Raw genomic sequence first — 8,066 nt, forward strand, 5'->3', positions numbered from 1 at the left:
ATACTTTAAATTCGGAGAAAAAATTTAACCGAATTTAAACTGTCATAGGTAAATTTCACGTGGAATCACCCATATATTTATTTTACTTATGGGGCATTCTATGTGAAATTTTCATTAAAAAAATTTTTTTTCGAAATTTTTATATTTTTTATATTATTATTATTTTGGTTATCCATATATTTATAATATTATTTTTTATATTATTTTAATTTTTTAATATTTTTTTTATTTTTATGTTTTCATTTTTTATTCGATAAAAAATATGAAATTTATAATTTTTTTGAAAAATTATCTTCAAAATCCAGAGAAATTTTTTATTTCAACTATAAATATAATATACTAGAGTTAAATAAACATATATTTGTCTCAGACCCATTTATTTCGTGTAAAAAAAATTTTATTTGACATAAATTAAATTTTTATTTAAAATTAAAATTTTTTTTTTTATTTAAATCAAATAAAAATTTATTTGCAACAAATAAATGTTTCCTTTGGCTCTCTGAGACAAAAATACCTTCTCTCTCTGCCACACGAAAAAAAAGTAGAATTTTTACCCCAAAATTGGTATAAAAATTACCTGAAACAAATTTTATCCTAGTTGAGGGCGCCACCGTCTATGTGAATTAGCATTGGTTAAAATTACCCGCAACAAAATTTACCCAGCGTTTTTTCTGTGTGTGTGTGTGTAGTGAGCTGTCATTGTCATTTTTGAAAATTAATAATAATAAATAGTAACAATTTGCATAAAAATAGAAAACAAAATAAATAGAGAAAAAAAACACACAACAAATAGAAAAAAAAATAGAAAAAGAAAATTGTTATTGAAACCGCGAAAGGAAATTTAAATATGATTGAATATATATATATATATATAATCTTTTCTTTGCGGATTTCCCTTCTTTAGAAAATAGTGGACCCTTTTTTTTTGGTCCTTTTCAGCATCCCTATACTATCTGTATACCTATATGTATAATAATATAATTTTTTTTCCATGTGTAACATATATTCTATATGTATACAAGCAGAATTATTATATTATATTGCGTGCGTGCGGCAAGAGGGGGATATTATCCGCGATACTTCAAAATTCATGACACATACATAACAATACCGAGAAGAATCATAGTGTCCTTTTTTGTGATTTCAATCGACTAAATCTGATCGATGATTTTCCTTCCTATATATATATATACGATTTTTCATCTTTTTCTATATACCTATACAATATAATAATAATAATAACAATGTCTCGTGTGGTTGATCTGACATTTGACATCTTGTGCAACATGGCTCGTGGGAAGTTTTCGGAAGTTGACATAAACACAAAAAAGGTATTAAAAAAAAGGATGAAAGAAAGGGAGAATAAAAAGAATACATTATATATATATATATATATATATAAAGGAAAAAAAAATAGCCGCTATATCTTTAATGCGGAAATGTATTTTGCTAAATCGTCTGTGTCGCGATAGCAAGACAAGGTCATTTATCTGGTATCACTATAACGTGACGTGTTTTTATTAGTTTTGTTCCCCTTAGACCGTGACCCCCTTGGTTTGTTGATTGTCTTTTCGCTGTATGTATATTCAAATAATATTTTTATATATACATTTTAATCAAATTTTAAATTCTTCTTTTTTTTTGGTTTTAATTTTCACAGTAAGAGAAATATTTTATTTGCATTTATTTTGAGGGAGATGAAAAAATTTATTTGAATTAAATAAAAATATATTTGAACTAAATAAAAATATATTTCATTCAAATAAAAATATGGGACAAATAAAATTATATATATGTGACGCGTTCTACACACTAAAAAATAATACTTACTTTCAGTTCACTTTTGACTAAAACCGTTAACATTAGAACCATTTTTACTGAATTTCACACCCAAAAAAAAGTAATCTTATACTTAGAGGAAAATTCCTCTTCTAATATCCTCTAAATATTTCCTCTTAAAACAAGATTATTCAATTGAAATGTAGAATATTTTTATTCTTCATTTTAATGGAAGAATGACAAAAGGATTCCTTTTGTATTTTCCTCTTTAATTAAGATTTTCCGTTTTAAATTTAGAAGATTTAAAAAAAGGAAACGGAAAAAAATAATGTAATCGTTTGATCCCTTTCCCTGGGTATGATAGTTGTGAAGTTGTTTTTTAACCTTTCAGTTTTAATATTTCTGGTAAAATGTCAACAAAAAGGACAAAAAAATGGATTTGCTTTATTAAAAATACAGAAAATATAGTTAAATTCAAATTAAATGAATATTTTTAACGCTATTTTTAGATTTAAAAAAATTTGGATATTTCTTGTGAAATTTTACTACTCAGGTAAATAGAAATACTATAATCCCATTTTTGAATCTTTCGAATTTTTTAAATCTTTTTATTTACTTTTTTAAAAAAGTTTTAAAACGTTAAATAATTTCATATATGAAATTTTTTTCTGTCCTATAAAAAATGTTAACTTTTAAACATATCATCATGTTTTAAAATTATTTTTGCGCTGAAAATCTCGTTGATCATTACAACTGATTAATGAAAACTTATTTTTTGTATTTTAATTATCAATATAAAATGTTGATAATTAACCAAAAACATGACATTGTTAATGTTATATTAAAAAACAATTTTTATTATTATATTGAAATGAACTATTATAATTTTACTTAATTTTAATTTAAAAATGTATTTTCTGCAAAGATTTTATTATTTGATTGAAATTATAAATATTTTATTGATGGCTTTGACATTAAAAACAATTTTACGAGGTTTGGATGTCGACATTTAATTTAAGAGGAAAATCCTCTTAAATGAAGAATAATAATTTTGATACCAAAATTAAGAGGAAAATATGCATTTATTTTAGAGGAATCCTCTAGATTGAAAATTACTTTTTTTAGGGTGCAGCCTTGAGTGTATGATTTTAAGTCCTAAAATTGACTTAATCTAGTTTTAAGATTAAAATTACACTAGTTTTAAGGCATTTTGATTTTAAGATGTCAATGGTTTCAGTATTTGTTTTTTGTGTGTAAAGAAAGGGACTTTAGAAGCAAAAAATTATAGGTTATGTTTAGAAATTTTTAAATCTTTATTAAATCAAAAAATATTTAATAAAAACTGATTTTAGTTTTATATATATAAAAAAAGAAACATTTAATCAAGGTATAATAAACCATCGTAAACATATAACCTATATATATAATTTGTTTGCTTCTATAAGGTCCCTTTCTCCAAAGCGCGTCACATATTTGTCACAGAGCCTAATAACTTTTTATTTGTTTGAAATAAATAAATAAATTTGAAATAAAATTTTATTTATGCTAAATTAAATTTTATTTAACTCTCTTTTTTTCATAAAAGTGAAATATATGAAAAAAAATTGAATGATGAAAAAAATAAATAAAATGTTTCACTTATACAAAAACAATTAATAAGTATTCGAAATATATATGGGACGTTTCACGTTAAGCGGGCCACCCCGATGGCCAAAATTGAGAGCTTCCAAAAAAATCGCTTATACCCAAAAATTATTCATATATATAAGTACTTTCAAAAAATATGTGGCCTTTTGAAAAATCCAATATGGCGGCCCTAATATAACCTACAAATGTGTCTAAAATTAAAAAAAGAGGCCTAAAAGTGCTAATAAAAAGGGATTAAATGAGGAAATCACCTATGTATTGGCGGTAAAATTAGCACTAGGATACATACTTTGTATTCCGCAAGCAATACCGGTAATTTGATATTAATTTTCAGAAAATAAATATGGCGGATCCAATATGGTGGAAAAAAAATTTTAAAATGCATCGGATTTGCTTGAAAGTTGTTACTCGGGGGTTTTTGGGGTCGCTGATACCGAATCTATTGTTAATTTTCAGAAATTCAAAATGGCGGATCCAATATGGCGGACAAAAATTTTTTTAATTCATCAGATTTCGTTGAAAGTTGTTACTCGGGGGTTTTTGGGGTCGCTGATACCGAATCTATTGTTAATTTTCAGAAATTCAAAATGGCGGATCCAATATGGCGGACAAAAATTTTTTTAATTCATCAGATTTCGTTGAAAGTTGTTACTCGGGGGTTTTTGGGGTCGCTGATACTGAATCTATTGTTAATTTTCAGAAATTCAAAATGGCGGATCCAATATGGCGGACAAAAATTTTTTTAATTCATCAGATTTCGTTGAAAGTTGTTACTCGGGGGTTTTTGGGGTCGCTGATACTGAATCTATTGTTAATTTTCAGAAATTCAAAATGGCGGATCCAATATGGCGGACAAAAATTTTTTTAATTCATCAGATTTCGTTGAAAGTTGTTACTCGGGGGTTCTTGGGGTCGCTGATACCGAATCTGATGTGAATTTTCAGAAATTCAAAATGGAAGATCCTATATAGCAGACAAAAAATTTTTTTAATTCATCAGATTTCGTTGAAAGTTGTTACATCTAGCAGACAACAGCGTAAATTAAACAAATGGCGCGCGCAATTTAAACTACATTCGAAACACAAACTTAATGTCAAGATTTAAATAATAATAATAATAATACATAATAATTGTTGTGGATAAAAATTTCTTTATTTGTTTCCTTTACTTTTTAATACTTTATTTAAATAATTTTTAAGATGTTTTCATATAACGAGTATGAAAATTTAAAACATGTAAACAAATATTGAAATTAACTTAGGCTAAAAAAGAGTCTAATAATATTCATTAAACCAAATATTAGGCAAAATAAATTCACGAAAATTCTTTATTTTTTACATAAATTAATTTTTCAAGGCGCGCCGTAAAAAATTAATAAATATCAATAATAACTTAATTAGATAATTATTAAACCAATTGAGGATGAAGTAATTGATGTTTTTTAATTTTTGCTTCCTCATGGAGAAAGTATCTTTATTTTCTACACGGGGCAAACTAAGAAAAAATATTTTTTTAACGCACCATATAAAACTTTCTAAAAACCAAAAACCAATATTAGATACTTTATCAACGACCCCATAAACCCCCTAGTAACAACTTTCAACCGAATCATTTGATTAAAAAAATTTTTTGTCTGCTATATAGGATCTTCCATTTTGAATTTCTGAAAATCCACATCAGATTCGGTATCAGCGACCCCAAGAACCCCCGAGTAACAACTTTCAACGAAATCTGATGAATTAAAAAAATTTTGTCCGCCATATTGGATCCAACATTTTGAATTTCTGAAAATTAACAATAGATTCGGTATCAGCGACCCCAAAAACCCCCGAGTAACAACTTTCAAGCAAATCCGATGCATTTTAAAATTTTTTTTCCACCATATTGGATCCGCCATATTTATTTTCTGAAAATTAATATCAAATTACCGGTATTGCTTGCGGAATACAAAGTATGTATCCTAGTGCTAATTTTACCGCCAATACATAGGTGATTTCCTCATTTAATCCCTTTTTATTAGCACTTTTAGGCCTCTTTTTTAATTTTAGACACATTTGTAGGTTATATTAGGGCCGCCATATTGGATTTTTCAAAAGGCCACATATTTTTTGAAAGTACTTATATATATGAATAATTTTTGGGTATAAGCGATTTTTTTGGAAGCTCTCAATTTTGGCCATCGGGGTGGCCCGCTTAACGTGAAACGTCCCATATATAAAATTTTTGATAATGATATTAAAAAGGAATATTCCTGCGCGATACATCAACGTTATCGTTCGACAAACCGTATAATCCCAGTGCATGTCAATCGGAAGCCATTTATCATCGTCAGTGTGCGATATTATATATATATATATAATTTAAAATTAACGAATAAAAAATTTTTTATGAAAATTTTACGCAATTATCAATAAATATTGTAATATTATAAGAATCTAATATTAATTTTTTTTTTAATTTCTAAATGAAATTAATTTAGAATATTTCTATAACTATTATATACATTGAGAAAAAAATTTATTTGATACAAATAAAAAAGAAAAATAATTTTTTTTTACACCTTTACGTTAAAAATAAACAACACTTAAAATTTTTCCAAACTTCCCGCAGCCTGTAAATTTTCATGTTTCAACCAAGAGACATAATAATGTCAAAAAATTTTAAGAACTGTGAATCGCAATAGCATCGTAAAGCGATCAATTATTTTTAAAATGCGTCTGACATAGAAAAATTTATTGCATCTTGCTCGGTGATTTTTTTTTTCATTCGAAAGGGATGAGACACTATATATACATACAGTCTCTCTCGTAAGTTGGCAAAATCCATTCTCTAAATTTGAATTAGTAAAAATTTTAACTATTTTGTATTAGTGAATCATTTTTTGCATTTTAATTATAGTTCAATTTTACTAATTACATTGCAAACAAAATTTTTGTCACTAATTTTAAATTTTCCAGTTATACTAATTTTAATTTTTACTAATTCTGAAAATTTATTTTTATTTATTTTACTATTTTTACTAATTATATTACGAATTTTTAATTTTTTCATAAAAAATTTAAAAGGAAAAAAATATATATATCTACATATATATATATATATATATATAAGAATCTAGTCGACCGTGCATCCGGTCGAGATGACGCACACAAAACGGAGATTCGGTCTACCCGTGCAGGTCCTTTCTCATTAAATATAAAACTCAAAAAAAATGTATTTAAATTTTTTTTTGTAAGAAACAATTTGAGTACTTACTCGTTGATGTATTCAACCACTGGAACTTATTTGTCGTTATACTGACGTGATTTCTGAAAAATAAAAAAAATACTAATGTCAAATTTTTATTTTTAAAAACTGAGAATTTTAATTTTATTAATGATAAGGTTTGATTTAAACAATCAAATATTTGGCTAATTACAACAAATATTTAGTTTAGATGAAAAAAAAAGTTTGGCGCATTAAACCAAATGTTTGATTTATTTAATTAAATGCTTGTTACGACATCCGAAATTCGGTTACGACAACCGAAAATTGGATACGACATCCAAATTTTCATTACGACAACCGAAATTAGGTTACGACAACCAAAATTTGATTAGGACATTCAAAATTTGTCTACGACAACCAAAAATCGGTTACGACATCCGAAATCTGACTACGACAACCAAAATTCGGTTACGACATCCAAAATTTGACTACGACAATCGAAATTAGGTTACGGCAACCAAAATTTGACTACGACATCCAATATTCGGTTAGGACTACCAAAATATAGTTACAATTGAAATTTGGTTACGACATCCAAAAATTTATCTATGACAAACGAAATTTGGTTACGACATCCAAAATTGGCTACGACAACCAAAATTTGGCTACGACAACCAAAATTTGGTTACGTCGTCCGAAATTTGGCTACGACAACCAAAATTCGGTTACGACAACCAAAATTTGACTACGACAATCGAAATTAGGTTACGGCAACCGAAATTTGACTACGACATCCAAAAATTTATCTATGACAAACGAAATTTGGTTACAATTGAAATTTGGTTACGACATCCAAAAATTTATCTATGACAAACGAAATTTGGTTACGACATCCAAAATTCGGCTACGACAATCAAAATTTGGTTGCGGTAGTCAAAATTTGGCTACGAAAACCAAAATTTGGTTACGTCATCCGAAATATGGCTACGACAACCAAAATTCGGTTACGACATCCAAAATTTGACTACGACAACGAAAATCAGTTACGACATCCGAAATTTGACTACAACAACCAAAATTCGGTTACGACAACCGGAATTTGGTTACGACATCCAAAATTTGACTACGACATCCAATATTCGGTTACGACTACCAAAATATATAGTTACAACTCGGTTACAATTGAGATTTGGTTACGTCATCCAAAAATTTAGCTACGACAAACGAAATTTGGTTACGACATCCAAAATTCGGCTACGACAACCAAAACTTGGCTACGACAACCAAAATTTGGTTACGTCGTCCGAAATTTGGCTACGACAACCAAAATTCGGTTACGACAACCAAAATTTGACTACAACAACCAAAAATCAGTTATGACATCCGAAATTTGACTACAACAACCAAAATTCGGTTACGACAACCGGAATTTG

At 27.3% G+C, this 8,066-nt stretch overlaps 1 long non-coding RNA gene across 1 annotated transcript in view; it reads right to left on the reverse strand.

Annotated features, from left to right (window-relative positions):
• Positions 1-6,681: 6,681 nt before the first annotated feature.
• The window catches only part of LOC127291305 (uncharacterized), a 40,050-nt gene continuing 38,665 nt past the window's right edge, over positions 6,682-8,066 (reverse strand). The window contains exon 3 of the long non-coding RNA XR_007844579.1: positions 6,682-6,734. This is a non-coding gene — a long non-coding RNA (uncharacterized LOC127291305). The remainder of the gene's footprint in view (positions 6,735-8,066) is intronic.

The sequence above is a fragment of the Leptopilina boulardi genome, unplaced genomic scaffold (genome assembly GCF_019393585.1).
Source record: "Leptopilina boulardi isolate dan_hultmark-lab unplaced genomic scaffold, ZJU_Lbou_2.1 LbouV2_130, whole genome shotgun sequence".
Lineage (NCBI taxonomy): Eukaryota > Metazoa > Arthropoda > Insecta > Hymenoptera > Figitidae > Leptopilina > Leptopilina boulardi.